The 16381-nt window shown below is 40.9% G+C and overlaps 1 long non-coding RNA gene across 1 annotated transcript in view; it reads left to right on the plus strand.

Annotated features, from left to right (window-relative positions):
* Positions 1–16181, plus strand: part of LOC142760647 (uncharacterized) — a 44182-nt gene extending 28001 nt beyond the window's left edge. The window contains exons 2-3 of the long non-coding RNA XR_012883335.1: positions 15092–15244; positions 15359–16181. This is a non-coding gene — a long non-coding RNA (uncharacterized LOC142760647). The remainder of the gene's footprint in view (positions 1–15091; positions 15245–15358) is intronic.
* Positions 16182–16381: the final 200 nt, after the last annotated feature.

Raw genomic sequence — 16381 nt, forward strand, 5'->3', positions numbered from 1 at the left:
GGGCCCCCTAAACCCTGTTCTAGTTTACTTGGCTCCGCTGCCTCCCGGCCACTTCCTTGTTAGGTGGTCGGGAATTACGAAAACAGCCGTGCTCACTGAGCTAAAAGTAAATGGGAGTTACTGAAACAGAGTAGCACGGCGAGCTAAGCTGTTTCCGGAACTCGGTAGCTACGGAAACAGCAAGGCTCGCCGTTCTACGCTGTTTTCGTACCTCCTATTCGCTTCTATGGGAGTTACGGAAACAGCGTAGCTCAGCGAGCACTCGGCTGTTTCTGTAATTCCCGATTATCTAACCAGGATATTGCCGGGAGGCAGCGGAGCCAAGTAAGCTAGAACGGGGTTTAGGGGGCCCCCGTTCTGGGATCTGCATCTATAGGACATTTATGGCATATCCTGTGGATATGCCATAAATGTCCAAGATAGGAAAAGTGTCACACAATTTTTTACTGCTTCATTGTATCTGGTTAATTGTGAAAATGGGCCCAAAAAAATGTCCGAAAACCGCGGAAAAAAGCGCAGGAAGTTGAAAATCTGCCTCAAAATTCCTGAAGGAATTCTGAGGCAGATTTTTTTCAGTCTGCAAAAAACTCTGTGTGGACAGGGCCTAAGGGTGTATTCACACAGGAAGTTTTTGCCGCATTTTTGCAAATCGCATATAACACATGAAGTTTTCAGATGTGCGGCGGAAACGCGGTAAAACTTCACTGTGTGAATACACTTTGAGAAAATATTTGGGGTTTTTAAAAAAAAAAAAAAAACCTCAGCCATTTTATTTAAAAAAAATCTACGACGTAGTCCTATAGGTCCACCGGAACCTGCAAAACATAAAAAAAATAAAGTTGGTAATATGAAAAATAAAAAAAACGTATACTCACCTACAGCAGTCTTCTGTGTCTTCTCCCCTGCACCGCAGTAGAAATTAGACGTCAATGAAAAATAATTCCCTTAGGACATATTCACACGGCGCTCAAGAAAAACTACTTATAAACGTGTCAAATACACTTTTCTTATGAACCGCTTTTTAAAATACAGGCTTTTTTTATGCGTGTTCTTTGATGCGTTTTGTGCGTGCTTTTTACACATTTTTTTAGCGTAATTAGGACTCCCATTGACTGGGAATATATAGCGCGTTTTGCGTGCCAAAGAATTGACTCAACGCTTCTTTTACCCAATGCGTTTTTTAAAAACGATTGTGTAAAAAAGCGCCTTGTATGTACTAACACTACGCTTTCCCATTGATGAAAATGGGAAGCTTAATCAAGCGTTTTTTGATGCGTTTTTCAACGCGTAAAAAGGGCAAAAGGCGTGGAAAGGGAAAAAGATGCATCAAATACACGCCGTGTGATCCTGTCAACTGGAAAGTCATTCACCACAGGGTCTTTCCTCTTGACTTTCATCATTCTTAGCATTTTGGTGTGTCCTATAGCTGCTGCCATTGTAGAATCACTCCCAAAATGGAGACCATGCTTGGCAATTCTAAAACACCTCTAGCCAAAAATCTAGAAGGGTTGTGAGTCTCCCTCCCACACTTACTGCAGCTGTGAGTCAGGTTCCTTTGCCTGATTTACCTTGCTCTAATTCACGGAAGTGCTCCCTCTGGTGGCCAACATAGGAAAACATGTCAAATTATTATTTAATTTTTAATACTTCCCACCTTGTGGAAGAAAATAAAAGTACACCAAAAAAACTAAAGAAATATAATAAAAATAAGTAACTTACAAAAAAAATTAAATAATAATTTGCGACACATTCCCTTTAAATGCAATCCTTTCAAAAGTGCAGGCTGTTATAGCTGCAAAAGGGGACCCAACTCCATATTTAAGGGGTTGTCCTATGTAAATCACCAGATCATCACACGTATACAAGTTGTTGGACATCCCATTCCAAAATCATGTGTATTGTCCCACAAAAAACATTTATCACGTTTCTAAAAACTGCAGAATCTGGGAAATAAATATTGAGATGCATTTCTCGGGTAAAACCTTCTGTGTTACAGAAAAAATGTATTACAAATTAATTTTGGCTAAAAAAATGAAATTTGAAAATATCACCTCTACTTTGGTTCAATTCCTGTAAACCGCCTAAAGGGTTAAAACACTTTCTGAATGCTGTTTTGAATACTTTGAGGGGTGCAGTTTTCAAAATGGGGTGTTTTATGGGGGTTTCTAATATATAGGGTCCTCAAAACCACTTCAGAACTGAACTCGTCCCTGAAAATATAGCCTTTTGAAATTTTCTTAAAAATGTGAGAAATTGCTGCTAAAGTTCTAAGCCTTGTAACGTCCTAGAAAAATAAAGGGATGTTCAAAAATTGATGCAAACATAAAGTTTGGAAATACATATGGGAAATGTTACTTTCTGTGGTATAACTATCTGTCTTACAAGCAGATACATTTAAAATTCGAAAAATCATTCATTTCTTCAAATTTTCTCTACATTTTGGTGTTTTTCACAAATAAGCAATGAATGTTATCGACCAAATGTTTTCACTAACATAAAGTACAATATGTCATGAGAAAACAGTCTAATCGCTTAGGCTGGGTTCACACGACCTATTTTCAGACGTAAACGAGGCGTATTATGCCTCGTTTTACGTCTGAAAATAGGGCTACAATACTTCGGCAAACATCTGCCCATTCATTTGAATGGGTTTGCCGACGTACTGTGCAGACAACCTGTCATTTACGCGTCGTCGTTTGACAGCTGTCAAACGACGACGCATAAAAATACAGCCTCGTCAAAAGAAGTGCATGACACTTCTTTGGTCGTTTTTGTAGCCGTTTTCTCATAGACTCCAATGAAAACAGCTCCAAAAACGTACGTAAAAAACGCTGCGAAAAACGCGAGCTGCTCAAAAAACGTCTGAAAATCAGGGGCTGTTTTCCCTTGAAAACAGCTCCGTATTTTCAGACGTTTTTGGTCACTACGTGTGCACATACCCTCAGATAGGTAAAAGCATTCCGAAGTTATTACCACATAAAGTGACACAAGTCAGATTTGAAAAAAATGGGGCTGGTCATGAAGGCCAAAATGAGCTCGGTCATGAAGGGGTTAAAGAGCTGTAATTCCAAAAACCCTTCCTCAAATTAGGATGTGAATACCCTCAAATTAAAGCTGAGAGTCCTCACTTTAACCCCATATTGATTATATAACTGTATATTCAATAAATTTTGGTAAACAGCTAAAATGTCAAAACTTGTGTCACTGTCCAAATAGTTCTGGACCTAACTGTATGTCATATTTTTCCTCCCTTAAAGAGGCTCTGTCACCACATTATAAGTGGCCTATCTTGTACATAATGTGATCGGCGCTGTAATGTAGATTACAGCAGTGTTTTTTATTTAGAAAAACGATTTATGACCTATTTTAGCTTTATGCTAATGACTTTCTTAATGGACAACTGCTAGATCACTATGTGCAGTTACTTACTCACATATTAACGTTACTGAAGTGTCCTGACAGTGAATAGACATCACTACCAGCCAGGACGGGATGTCTATTCAGAATCCTGACACTTCGGGTAACGTTTGTGTGAGATTTACAGCAAGGCAAGCGTAATCTCGTTTTAAATTACAGTTTACAGCATAATCTGGCAAGATTACGCTTGCCTTGCTGTAAATCTCACACAAACGTTACCGAAGTGTCAGGATTCTGAATAGACATCACGTCCTGGCTGGTAGTGATGTCTATTCACTGTCAGGACACTTGAGAAAAGTTAATGTGTGTGTATGTGGCTGCACATAGTGATCTAGTAAGAACACTATGTGCTGTGTAAATGAATGGGGAGAAGTGTATGACGCTGATTGATCAGCGTCATACACTTCTCTCCACAACGCCCACTTGGTCAAAAAGTAAAACACGCCCAGTTCTCCATTAAGAAAGTCATTAGCATAAAGCTAAAATAGGTCATAACTCCGTCAAAAATGATTGTTTTTCTAAATGAAAAAACACTGCTGTAATCTACATTACAGCGCCGATCACATTATGTACAAGATAGGCCACGTATAATGTGATGACAGAGCCTCTTTAACCCCTTCCCGCCGCAGCCCTTTTTCAGATTTTCATTTTAGTTTTTTCCTCCCCACCTTCCAAAAGCCATAACTTTTTTATTTTTCCGTCTGTATAGTACTATGAGGGCTTGATTTTTGCGGGATGAGTTGTAGTTTTTCGTAGCAACATTTATTGTGCCATATAATGTACTAGGAAGCAGGAAAAAAATTATTTGTGGGTTAGAAAATGAAAAAAACAGCAATTCCTCCATTGTTTTTTGTGTGTTTTTACGGAATTCACTCTGCAATTAAAACAACATGTCAACTTTATTCTGTGGGTCAATACGATTACGGCGATACGAAATATATATAGTTTTTTCTATATTTTACTACTTTTATAAGCAAAAACCTAAGTGTAAAAGCTAAAATTTATTTTGTGTCGCCAAATTCCAAGAGCCACAGCTTTTTTATTTTTCCGTCGATTAAGTGGTATGAGGGCTTATTTTTTGCGGGATAAGCTGTAGTTTAAAATTATACCATTTTGGGGTAAATGCGATGTTTTGATCACTTTTTATTTACAATTTTTTTTTACGGTGTTCACCGTGCGGGTTAAAGAATTATATATTGTAATAGTTCAGACTTTTACGGACGCAGCAATTATGTTTATTTATTTATTTTTTTACTATGCTCTAGGGGGGAAATGGAAAAAGGTCTTTTTTTGAAGTTTTAATTATTATTTTTTTGTGTTGAGGATTTCACCTCTTCTTTACCTGCTCCGGTTGTTCATCTCCTTGTTGAGATATGTCAGTGAGTAGAGAGCTGAGTTGTATATTTGGTTACTTTTTTTACTCATTTTTACTTTTTGTATTAGTCCCACTAGGGGACTTCAACCAGCGATCGTTAGATCGCTTGCACGATATACTGCAATACTAATGTATTGCAGTATATCGTGATTCTAATAGGCTTCTATTAAGCCCTGCTTCTATTAAGCCCCTAGGCAGCCATAGCAACCATCGCCCCCCCCCCCCCCGCGATTGCATTGCGGGGGGCGTGATGAGCTGTTAGAGGGGGTCGCCCCCCTCTTTCTAACGATTTAAATGCTGCGGTCGCTATTGACCGCAGCATTTAACGAGTTAAACAAGCGGGAACGCTCGTAACATACAGCCGACACCGGCATCGTATGGAGCGGGTTCACTCCGTGAGCCCGTTCCATACTTTCCCTACCTGACTTTGGCGTATGGATACGTCAAATGTCGGGAAAGGGTTAAAGGGGTTTTCCCACGAGAGACATTTATGAAATATCCACAGGATATCAAGAAAAAAAGGATTTTTGAAGCAGCACAAGTCCCGAATCTGGTGCGGTGCATGCTGTCAAGCCAGGCAAACCCACTCCGGAATGATGTAAATTCCAAAAGAAATAGTAGGACAACAGCACACGTCTCCAAATCTTCAAAGTGGTTTTATTGTCAAGACATCAACAATAGACAGGCAACATTTCGACCCATAGTGAGTGAGGGGTCTTTGTCAAGCCTAACATCATGTCTAAAAACATCGTTTTAAATAGGTGAATACAAGTAATCACATGGTCCGTTTCAGCCAGTGAGAATCGTGAACCCGGTCTCCCATGTGAAGCATACATTAGTCTTAATGACGATCTTCAACTTGTTATATAATAATCCAAAAGTGTAAAAGTACAACATACAATACATCTTCAATCCATCATTAACCCCTTCCCTCTTTAGCCACTTTTGACCTTCCTGACAGAGCCTCATTTTTCAAACCTGACATGTTTCAATTTATGTGGTAATAACGTTGAAATGCTTTCACCTATCCGGGCGATTCTGAGATTGTTTTCTCGTGACACATTGGACTTTAAGATAGTGCTAAAATTTGGTCGATACATTCAGTATTTAATTGTGAAAAACACGAAAATATAGTGAAAAATTGCAAAAATTAGCATTTTTCTCAATTTAAATGTATCTGCTTGTAAGACAGGCAGTTATACCACACAAAATTGTTGCTAATTAACATCCCCCATATGTCTACTTTAGATTGGCATCGTTTTTTGAACATCCTTTTATTTTTCTATGACCTCACAAGGCTTAGAACTTTAGCAGCAATTTCTCACATTTTAAAGAAAATTTCAAAAGGCTATTTTTACAGGGGCCAGTTCAGTTGTGAAGTGGTTTTGAGGGCCTTATATTTTAGAAACCCCCAAAAAGTCACCCCATTTTAAAAACTTCACCCCTCAAAGTATTCAAAACAGCATTTAGAAAATGTCTTAACCCTTTACACATTTCACAGGAATTAAAGCAAAGTAGAGGTGAAATTTACAAATTTCATATTTTTTTGCAGAAATAAATTTTTAATACAATTTTTTTTATAACACAGAAGGTTTTACCAGAGAAATGCAACTCAATATTTGTTGCCCAGTTCCTGCAGTTTTAGGAAATATCCCACATGTGGCCGTAGAGTACTACTGGACTGAAGCACCGGCCTCAGAAGCAAAGGTGCACCTAGTGGATTTTGGGGCCTTATTTTTGTTAGAATATATTTTAAGCACCATGTCAGGTTTGAAGGGCTCTTGCGGTGCCAAAACAGTGAAAATCCCCCAAAAGTGACCCCATCTGGGAAACTAGACACCTCAAGGAAATTATCTAGGGGTGTAGTGAGCATTTTGACCGCACAGGTTTTTTACAGAAATTATTGGAAGTAGGCCGTGAAAATTAAAATCAACATTTCTTCAAAGAAAATGTAGGTTTAGCGATTTTTTTTCTCATTTCAACAAGGACTAAAGGAGAAAAAGCATCGCAAAATTTGTAAAGCAATTTCTCCCGAGTAAAACACTACCCCACATGTGGTAATAAATGGATATTTGGACACACGGCAGGGCTTAGAAGGGAAAGAGCGCCGTTTGGCTTTTGGAGCTCAAATTTAGCAGGAATGGTTTGAGAGGCCATGTCACATTTACAAAGCCCCTGAGGGGACAAAACAGTGGAAACCCCCCACAAGTGACCCCATTTCGGAAACTACACCCATTGAGGAAATTATCTAGGGGTATAGTGAGCGTTTTGACCCCACAGGTTTTTTGCATAAATTATTTGAAGTAGGCTGTGAAAATGATAATCTAAATTTTTTCAAAGAAAATGTAGGTTTAGCTAATTTATTCTCATTTCCACAAGGACTAAAGGAGAAAAAGCATCGCAAAATTTGTAAAGCAATTTCTCCCGAGTAAAACACTACCCCACATGTGGTAATAAATGGATATTTGGACACACGGCAGGGCTTAGAAGGGAAAGAGCGCCGTTTGGCTTTTGGAGCTCAAATTTAGCAGGAATGGTTTGAGAGGCCATGTCACATTTACAAAGCCCCTGAGGGGACAAAACAGTGGAAACCCCCCACAAGTGACCCCATTTCGGAAACTACACCCATTGAGGAAATTATCTAGGGGTATAGTGAGCGTTTTGACCCCACAGGTTTTTTGCATAAATTATTTGAAGTAGGCTGTGAAAATGATAATCTAAATTTTTTCAAAAAAAATCTAGGTTTAGCTAATTTTTTCTCATTTCCACAAGGACTGAAGGAGAAAAAGCACCACAAAATTTCTAAAGCAATTTCTCCCGAGTAAAACAATACCCCACATGTGGTCATAAACGGCTGTTTGGACACACGGCAGGGCTTAGAAGGGAAAGAGCACTATTTGGCTTTTTGAGATCACATTTAGCAGGAATGGTTTGCGGAGGCCAGGTCACATTTGCAAAGCCCCTGAGGGGACAAAACAATGAAAACGCCCAAAAAGGGACTCCATTTAGGAAACTACACCTCTTGAGGAATTCATCTAGGGGTGTAGTAAGCATTTTGACCCCACAGATGTTTCATAGAATTTATTAGAATTAGGCAGTGAAAATAAAAACAGTCCTTTTTCTTCAATAAGACGTAGCTTTAGCGCAAATTTTTTCATTTTCTCAACAAATAAAGGAAAAAAAGAACTCAAAATTTGTAAATCAATTTCTCCCGAGTACGGCAATACCCCATATGTGGTCATAAACTGCTCTTTGGGCAAACGGCAGGGCTCAGAAGGAATGGACCGCCATTTGGAGTGCAGATGTTGCTGGATTGGTTTCTGGGCGCCTGTGGGCCCAAAACAGTGGAAACCCCCCAAAAGTGACCCCATTTTGGAAACGACACCCCTCAATGCATTTACCAAGGGGTGTAGTAAGCATTTTAACCCTGCAGGTGTTTTGTAGAAATTAGTGTTCACTCGATGTTGCAGAGTGAAAATGGGATGCACATGCCAGTGTCGCACTGATATATGGTGTAATTTCTTATCCCCCTTTTGGTCCACACTCTTCACCTTTGTAGTTTGAGGAATTTTGCTGGGAAGTGTTGTCCTGGTATAATACGGGCACCGTCGCTTCCAGCGGATATGTTTGGGCCCTCCCTTTCCTGGTTCCCTAATTTTAGGTCCTTGATAAATCGCCTCTTCAAACAGAAGAAATGTTCCCCTCGGGCACAACTGCATATTTTTTTATTTCCTGACTTATTGGAGCCATAACTAATTTTATTTTTCATAGACGTAGTGGTATGAGGGCTGGTTTGTTGCGGGACGAGCTGTAGTTATTATTGGTACCATTTTGGGGTACATGTGACTTTTTGATCACCTTTTATCCTATTTTTTGGGATGCCAGGTAAACAAAAAAATGCAATTCTGGCACAGCTTTTTTCGTTTTTTTTTATACAGCGTTCACCATGCGTTATAAATTATATGTTAACTTTATTCTGCAGGTCCGTACGATTCCGGCGATACCTAATTTATAGCATTTTTTTTATGTTTTACAACTTTTTTCACAATAAAATTACTTTTGTAAAAAGAATGTATTTTTTTTCTGTCGCCAAGTTGTGAGAACCATAACGTTTTAATTTTTTTGTCGACGGAGGTGTATGAGGGCTTATTTTTTGCGGGACGAGCTATAGTTTTTATAGGTACCATTTTTGGATACGTGCGACTTTTTGATCACTTTTTATTCTAATATTTGTAGGGCAAAGTGACTAAAAAACAGAAACTCTGGTAACGTTTTTTTTACGCTGTTCACCGCGTGCAATAAATAATACAATATTTTGATACCTCAGGTCGTTACGGTCGTGGCGATACCAAATACATATGGTTTATTATTATTTTTCAATAATAAAGGACTTGATAAGAGTAAAAGGGGGATTGTGTTTTATTTGATTACTTGAAACTTTTATTGTTTTCAAACTTTTATTTTTTGCACTTTTTTTTACACTTTTTTACACTTTTTTTACACTTTTCTTCAAGTCCCACTAGGGGACTTGAAGGTCCAACGGTCAGATTTTTTTTTTTCTAATACATTGCACTACCTATGTAGTGCAATGTATTAGATCTGTCAGTCATTCACTGACAGCAAGCCGATTAGGCTTCGCCTCCCGGCGGGGCCTAAATCGGCTTCCGTAATGGCAGAGCAGGAGACCATTGTGTCTCCTGTTGCCATAACAGCAGTCGCCAGTCCCGATTGCCTGTCAGGGCTGGCGATCTGCTAGTAACCGCTACGATGCAGCAATCGCTTTCGATTGCTGCATCGAAGGGGTTAATGGCAGGGATCGGAGCTAGCTCCGGTTCCTGCCGTTACAGGTGGATGTCAGCTGTGCAGTACAGCTGACCTCCACCGCTGATGACGCCGGATCAGCTCCTGACCCGGCGCCATCTTGCCAGCAGCTACGGAAGCCGATCAGACTCCGCCGCCGGGCGGATCTTGACCGGCTTCGGTGCTAGGCAGACCGGGAGGCCAGTATTAGGCCTCCGGTTGCCATTGCAGCCACCGGAACCCCGGCAATTTCATTGCTGGGGCTCCGATGAGCTGCAAACACCTTAAGTGCAGCGATCGCGTTTGAGCGCTGCACTTAAGGGGTTAATGGCAGGGATCGAAGCTAATTTCGGTCCCCGCCGTTACAGTCGGATGTCAGCTGTAAGATACAGCTGAGATCCGGTGATGATGGCAGCTGAGCCGGTGCCAAACATTTGACGTACATGTACGGCATTTTGCGGGAAGTCAATGCTTTCCATGACGTACATGTACGGCAAATGTCGGGAAGGGGTTAATATCAATACATCAATCGTTGTTTTTATAGTGGAAAACGAAGGAGGGAAGTTCACAACACTCCAGGTTCCAGTTACGATCCTAGGACGCCACTGCGCATGCTCCGCAATCAGTGTATCTCTGCGGCACAATGAAAACAAGCATTTAACCAAGAAGAATATCATAATCGAGTGACTATAGACGAGACAATATCCTCGATCATTCCTCTTATGGCGAGAATCCATCGCTCCACATGGTGTAATTGCAACTATATATATATATATAAACAATTTGGGATGAAATCAATTCAGTTGTCAAGGACGCCATCACTAAGTGACGATAAGTCACATGTGACTAGGTGTCCGAAGAAACAATGAAAAAAGGGAGAAAGGGCAGGTTATATCTGCCTCTAACTAATAATATGGATCACAAAGTGATAAGATCTTCAAATAATCTACTGTGTTAAATCGCCTACATGAATTAGATCACTGAAGTGATCAAAAATATTTAAGGGAATGCTCGTAATATCTGTCCGATGATATGCATCAGACAATTATACCGCAAAATAAACACAAGACTATAAATTGATTATCGATCGCCACTTGTGACTTCCCCATTAAGATCCCTATGATCTCAATAATAAATGCTGTTGTCCTACTATTTCTTTTGGAATATCCACAGGATATGCCATAAATGTCATAGATGCGGGTCCCACCTCTGGGACCCGCACCTATCTCCAGAACGGGGTACCCTAAACTCTGTTCAGCCGCTCTGTGTTGCGGCTGAATGAGGTAAATTCCAACCATGAAAAACGTTATATGGTCGTGAGTTACGTAAACAGCTTAACTCGCTGAGCTATGCTGTTTCCGTAAGTCTCATAAAACGTAATGGTAGTTACGGAAACAGCGTAGCTCAGCGAGTTACGCTGTTTACGTAACTCACGACCATATAACGTTTTTCATGGTCGGAAAACACCTCATTCAGCCACAACACACAGCGGCTGAACGGGGTTTAGGGGGGCCCGTTCTAGAGAAAGGTGCGGGTCCCAGAGGTGGGACCCGCATCTATGACATTTATGACATATCCTGTGGATATTTCAAAGAAGTAGTAGGACAACAGCACACGTCTTCAAATCATCAAAGTGGTTTTATTGTCAAGACATCCACAAACGACAGGCAACATTTCGACCCATAGTGAGTGAGGGGTCTTTGTCAAGCCTAACATCATGTCTAAAAACATCGTTATAAATAGGTGAATACAAATGATCACATGGTCCATTCCAACCAGTGAAAATCGTGAACCTGGTCTCCCAGGTGAAGCATACATTAGTCTTAATGACATTCTTCAAATAGTTATATAATCTTCAAAAAAGTGTAAAAATTCAACATACAATACATCTTCAATACATCATCAACAACAACAATATGTCAGTCACTGTTGTTGAAATGGAAAAATGAAGGAGGGAAGTTCACCACACTCCAGGTTCCAGTTACGATCCTAGAGCGCTACTGCGCATACTCCGCAATCAGTCGTCTCTGCTGCACAAATAGAAACCAGCATTTGATCAAAAAAGAATCACAATCGAATATATGTAGATATAATAATATCCTCAATCATGACAAGAATCCATCGAACTATAGCTATATTTCTATGTAATTTGAGGCAAACTCAATTCGGTTGTTATGGACGCCTTCACTATGTGATGATAAGTCATGTGTGAAAAGGTCTCCGAAGAGTCAGAAAAAGGGGGAAGAGGTCAGGTTATTACTGCTTCATAATATAGATCACAAAGTGATAATATCATCAAATAATTTATTGTGTTAAATCGCCTACATAAATTAGATCACTGAAGTGACCAAAAAAACTTTTTGGGGAATGCTCGTAATATCTGTCCGACGAATTACATCAGACAATTATACCGCAAAAGAAACACAAGATTATAGAATGATGATCAAGCATCATCTGTGTCCTCCCTATTAGGGTCCCTCTAACCTCAAAATCAATGCACAAAAACTCCCGATGGATGCAAACATGAGAGGAGCCATTATAATCTTCATTCTGGTCATACATCCGCTGGTGTGTGGTGAATAAGCCTCCATCAAGAATATTCTCAAACTGTAAGAAATATTAAAAATATGTTTAGAAAGACATCATGATAACAGGAAGATGAAAAATAGATGCAATAAAATTTATCCAAGAAATCACCCATCATGTGTACATTGTTAATAAAAAAATGTTAAAAACAGCAATGGGATCTCAAAGTCCAGGTATTATCTTATATTCTAGATTCATTTTTGTGCATTGATTTTGAGGTTAGAGGGACCCTAATAGGGAGGACACAGATGATGCTTGATCATCATTCTATAATCTTGTGTTTCTTTTGCGGTATAATTGTCTGATGTAAGTCGTCGGACAGATGTTACGAGCATTCCCCAAAAAGTTTTTTTTGGTCACTTCAGTGATCTAATTTATGTAGGCGATTTAACACAATAAATTATTTGATGATATTATCACTTTGTGATCGATATTATGAAGCAGTAATAACCTGACCTCTTCCCCCTTTTTCTGACTCTTCGGAGACCTATTCACACGTGACTTATCATCACTTAGTGAAGGCGTCCATAACAACCGAATTGAGTTTGCCTCAAATTGCATAGAAATATAGCTACATTTCGATGGATTCTTGTCATGATTGAGGATATTATTATATCTACATATATTCGATTGTGATTCTTTTTTGATCAAATGCTGGTTTCTATTTGTGCAGCAGAGACGACTGATTGCGGAGTATGCGCAGTAGCGCTCTAGGATCGTAACTGGAACCTGGAGTGTGGTGAACTTCCCTCCTTCATTTTTCCATTTCAACAACAGTGACTGACATGTTGTTGTTGATGATGTATTGAAGATGTATTGTATGTTGCATTTTTACACTTTTTTGAGGATTATATAACTAGTTGAAGAATATCATTAAGACTAATGTATGCTTCACCTGGGAGACCAGGTTCACGATTTTCACTGGTTGGAATGGACCATGTGATCATTTGTATTCACCTATTTATAACAATGTTTTTAGACATGATGTTAGGCTTGACAAAGACCCCTCACTCACTATGGGTCGAAACGTTGCCTGTCGTTTGTGGATGTCTTTACAATAAAACCACTTTGATGATTTGAAGACGTGTGCTGTTGTCCTACTACTTCTTTGAAATTTACATCGTGCCGGAGTGGGTTTGCCTGGCTTGACAGCGTGCACCGCATCATACTCGGGATTAGTGCTGCTTCAAAAATCCTTTTTTTCTTGATATCCTGTGCATATGTCATAAATGTCCTTCATGGGAAAACCTCTTTAAGTTGCACACCTTCGCTACATGCACACATTGTGTATATTGCTCTAGAAAAAACGCACCAAAACCGCAGCAATATGTGGGAAATTCGCAGGTAAAAACCGCACCCAATTGTACGTTATGCGATGCTTTTTTTACGTCTTGATGCATTTTTTGGCGCATTTTCATGCTGTAGGTTTTGTGCAATTTTCCATAGCACTAGGCAGATCCAATTTGCAAGCGGAAACGCAAGATAAATTGACATGCTGCGGATTTTAAAATCCGCACTGCAAGTCAGTTTACGTGCAGAAAAATACTGCAGCGTGTACATGAGATTTCCTGGAATCTCATTGACTATGCTGGTACTGTATTATGCTGCGGTTTTCCCACACACAATTACGCGCTGCAAAACCGCACGTAATATGTATCGTGTGCATTGACCCTCATGGTGTATTCATGGATTGCCTCATTTGATCCGTCAAAACTGCAGGTAAACGCAACTAATTGTACAGGTAAAGTCCGCACATAATAGTTTTTTATGCATTTTGAGGTGCGGTTTTATGCTGCGGATTTTGGTGCGTTTTTTATAAATAAACTTATCAGATACAGTTCGCAGGCAGAAACGCAAGATAAATTGACATGTTGCAGATTTTTAAATACGCACCGCAGGTCAATTTACATGTGGAAACATTCTGCAGCGTGTAGATGAGATTACTTGAAATCTCATTTACTTTGCTGGTACTTTATTGCATTGCGGATTTAACGCAGGAAAATCTGCGCGGGAAATCTGCATTTGTAATACGTACTGTGTGCATTTGGCCTTACTCCAGGGCTACACCTAGATTATTTGTAGTACTACATAAGGGTGTATTTACCGCACGGTCGAAAACCGCACCTCAAAACACGGTAAGGGCTTATTCAGACGAACGTGATATACGTCCGTGCAACGCGCGTGATTTTCACGCGCCTCGGACGGACATATATTAGTCTATGGGTCAGTTCAGAAAGTCCGTGATTTTCACGCAGCGTGTGTCCGCTGCTTAAAACTCACGACATGTCCGTTCTTTGTGCGTATTTCGCGCATCACGCACCCATTGAAGACAATGGGTGCGTGAAAATCACGCATGACACACGGAAGCACTTCCGTGGGACATGCGTTTTTCACGCAAGACTTGTTAAGTGTATGTAAATGAGTTTGAAAACTTGTCCAAACAAGCACAAACCAGGAAGTTGCTTTGCACTTGTTTGGCACATACTGAGCTGGACAGGGACAACTGCAGCCATGCCTAAGGTTTGTGATGTGGGCAAACTCATCTGCCTTGTCCAGGAGAGGCCAGAGTTGTGGGACACGCGGGCAGAGGCATACCACGACCGCACGGGCAAAGAAGTGGTATGGGATCACATCGCGCAGACACTTCAGCCAGGAGTGGGCTAAAGGCAGCACACGCGACAGAAAGAGCATTGGTAAGTACATTGCTTTATAGATGTCATGTAAAACACACATGCTGTAGTGTGTCCTTGTGTTAACATTTTCAAAATGCCCAACGTAGCGGGTGTGTCACAGCATCATTGAGCTTGTGTAATGTATCTTGGTGTGTAACGGAATGACAAAATTTCCAACAAGTGGAGATTTGGGTTATGTAACCTCATGACTGACCATTTTTTTAAATAATCCTTTGTACAGTAGATGATGTGAAGACCCGGTGGAGGAGCACCTGGGATCAATTCCGCCGGGAATATGGGCCAGAGGCCGAAGTGGTGACGGTGCAACCAAAAAAAGGAAGCACATGTACACCCAGCAGCTCATGTTCCTCAAGGACATCATGAAGATGCGACCGTAAGTAATCATACTGTACCTTTAAGAAATGTCTGTGTTCACATGTCATTTAATCCAAACAGGGTGTTTGTCCCTTGTGGCAATGTTACTAATCACTCTACATTTGTATTATAGAAGCAATGACAATCTGCAAGACACAGAAGAGGAGCCTGCCCATGAAGAGCCGCACGCGCCAGAAGACGAAAATCCCCTGCTGCCCTTAACACCAGAGCCGACAGCTCCCGAACCAGCCCCACAGGCATCCAGCCAACCACAGGTGCCACCGGACGTACCTCGTGAAACCACCGCAGCAGCCAGGCGCAGACGAGGACGCCTGTGACGCCTTTGGCCGCATTATAGCCCCGTTACTGCGGAAGGTACCCGACCATCGGATGGCGCGGCTCCAGTCCTCCATTATCACCCTGATTGACTGTGTCACACCTCCAAACAATTTACGCCAGTGCTTCAACGCAATTGAGCATTGGCATGGATTGCCGGAGCTGTCGGTGGTCTTCAATGCACCTGGCCCATCCCAGCCTGCCACCCCCTTGCCACGCCAACATTACTACCGCCCAATGCCGTCACGCATGTCTCCTGTGCCTGGGCGTGAGCGTCATTTCCCTGGCTACAGCCGACCGGTGGAAAGCTTTCCACAGGCCCCACCTCACGGCTATCAGACGCAGCATCAGCACGACTATGCTGTTGAGGAACATCCTCTGCAGGCCCATGGACAGCATAGTGGTGCTGAAATGGCCAGATACACCTCACCGCCTCATCGATATCATGAGTTGTAGTGCTGTGCCTGCATCATAGTTGATGTTATAAGTTAGGCCTGTTTGGGTTTATTCTTTGCAAATGTGCATCATGTTGGTGCGATGTTTTCTTTGACGTTGAACATATGTTCTATGTACTGATTTTGTGTGGCATCAACATAAAGTCTGGTTTTGTTTTACCAAAAAAGTGTGTGTGTTTCCCTAAATTTATTTTGTGTAACAATCTTTGCGAATCATGTCCTTATGTAACTTTTCCACACGGTGGACGGGGCCCAATATTGTTGCATGCCATAATTGACGTATTAGTGTATCTTTTGTGGTTTTGCTCGAATCAAAATCGACTTCTATGCGGCCGTGCAGTGCTATCATATTGGACGCATAAAGG

Source organism: Rhinoderma darwinii, chromosome 1 (assembly GCF_050947455.1).
Source record: "Rhinoderma darwinii isolate aRhiDar2 chromosome 1, aRhiDar2.hap1, whole genome shotgun sequence".
Taxonomy (NCBI): domain Eukaryota; kingdom Metazoa; phylum Chordata; class Amphibia; order Anura; family Rhinodermatidae; genus Rhinoderma; species Rhinoderma darwinii.